Raw genomic sequence first — 2,108 nt, 5'->3', positions numbered from 1 at the left:
TTTTGTTCCAAACTTACATATCAAAAAAAGTCTGGAAGAATGGTCCAGAGAGAGAGATCAAGATGGAGATACAGAAACACAAGCTTTCACAACAAAACCTTTGTTATAATAATGATGTTTTTAATTTCTTTTCCATCTATGTGTATATTTTCATAGTATGCATAAGCAAAATATGTTATACATACAATAATTCTAATGGCTGACATTAACCTATTCTCCTCTTACTGATAAAATAATCTAAGAAATTTTTCTTTTTAAATAGTTTTTAAATGACCATATAATACGGAAAGCTTAGGTTTGAGAAGCATTCCCCACATACCGAAAGTTTCTGATCATGTCATTTCTGCATATAACAAATAAACCTTTTTTTTTTTTTTTTTTTAAAGTAGGCTCTTTGGTGGTGCTTTAATTCATGACCCAGAGATCAAGACCTTAGTTGAGATCAGGATTCTGACGCTTAACCGACTGAGCCTCCCAGGCGCCCCACAAGTAAACTCTTAATAAAAGACATTCTACTAAGTTGCCATCTCTAACCACAGAGGTGAATTCCATCTCCATGAATTTTGGGTAGAATTTCAAACTAATGAGGACTTAAATCATCAGTCCCAGGATTTCTATACCATCTTCATTAACTCAGTAAATTTATAACAGAACCTCAGTAACCTTAACTATTAAACATACTTTTGAACTCAACTACCCAGAGAGTATTTTCCATCTGCAGTATCAGCTCTCCTGGTGGAAGCTGACCTTTTACCACTATGACTATTTAAAAAAAAAAACTTCTTAAAACGTAACCTTAATCCGGGAGCTCCTGGCGTGCACCTGGCGGTCCGGCGAATCTGTCTACAGTGTTTGGCCAGAACAGACCCAGGGACGCCCCTTCTATCAGCCTCCGGCCACGCTCTAACCTCTTTCCAGTCGCAACCTTCTGAGCCATCTCCTCCGCCACCCCCTGCCTCCGGGACCAGCCAACACCCTATTTGGAGCTTAGCTCCTCATAACCGATCAACGATGAACTCCCAGATTCGTCAGAATTATTCCACCGCAGTGGAGGGCCGCCGTCAACCACCTGGTCAACATGCCTCTGCAGGCCTCCTACACCTACCTCTCTCTCGGCTTCTGTTTCAACCAGGACGGCGTTGAGCCGGAGGGCGTGAGCCACTTCTTCCGCCGGTTGGCTGAGAAGCGCGAGCGTGCTGTGCTGAGCGTCTCTTGAAAAGGCAAAACCAGCGCGGTGGCGACGCCCTCCTCCAGGACGTGCAGAAGCCACGGGAAGATGAGTGGGTAAAACCCCGGACGCCATGGAAGCCACGCTGGTTCTGGAGAAGAACCTGAACCACGCCCGTTTGGGTCTGCATACTCCGGGTTCTGCCCGCGCAGACCCCGATCTCTGTGACTTCCTGGAGTTCCACTTCCTGACTTCCTGGGTGAACAAGTGAAACTCACCGAGAAGATGGCGACCTCCTGACTCACCTCGGCGGGCTGGCCGCCTCCAGGCTGGGCTGCACGAGTATCTCTTGGAAAAGCTCACCGGCAAGCACAACTAGGAGCCTCTGGAGCCCAGCAGCCTTGGTGGGGGCCCACTGGCATCCCCCTTTTGCACGGCTTGTGCCTGAGCTTCTCCCTGCAGCCACCAGGCAGCTTTTTAACCACCTTCGAGCCCTCTCCCAAGCCGTAGACCGAATGGAAACAAAGGTTTTTGTAGCGAATATATTTATACTAATATATTTACATACATATAAAACTAACCCATCGTATAGAAACATTGATAATGTTCTGTGTTGGTAAAGAAATAAGCACTATTCTACACTGTTCACTGGGAGTAAATTTATGCAAATTTTTGGAAGGCAGTCTGGCAATGTAGATCAGGTAGTTAACCGATACGTGAAACCATCATACCCTTTGACCCAATAATCCCTCTTCTAGGAATTGATCTAAAGTAATTACGAACAAAAAGAAGAATACGTAAGATGTTCGTTGTTCTATTGTTTATGATAAAAAAGTAGAACCTACTTAAATTCTAATCAATGGGGAATTTGTTCAAATACCATGGAATATCAGGTAGCTATGAAAACAAGCAACACTAATCATATTAAAACACCCCAAGA

General features: G+C 44.4%; 1 pseudogene; it reads left to right on the top strand.

Annotated features, from left to right (window-relative positions):
* The first annotated feature begins 1,011 nt into the window (after window positions 1-1,011).
* On the top strand, window positions 1,012-1,439 carry LOC124517546 (ferritin light chain-like; annotated as a pseudogene).
* Window positions 1,440-2,108: the final 669 nt, after the last annotated feature.

The sequence above is a fragment of the Lynx rufus genome, unplaced genomic scaffold (assembly GCF_022079265.1).
Source record: "Lynx rufus isolate CCGP_SWC_20201006 ecotype Redwood Valley unplaced genomic scaffold, mLynRuf1.p SCAF_22, whole genome shotgun sequence".
NCBI classification, from domain to species: Eukaryota; Metazoa; Chordata; class Mammalia; order Carnivora; family Felidae; genus Lynx; species Lynx rufus.
Note: the sequence above shows the minus strand (reverse complement) of the source record. Positions and strands in the feature narration are given on the sequence as shown.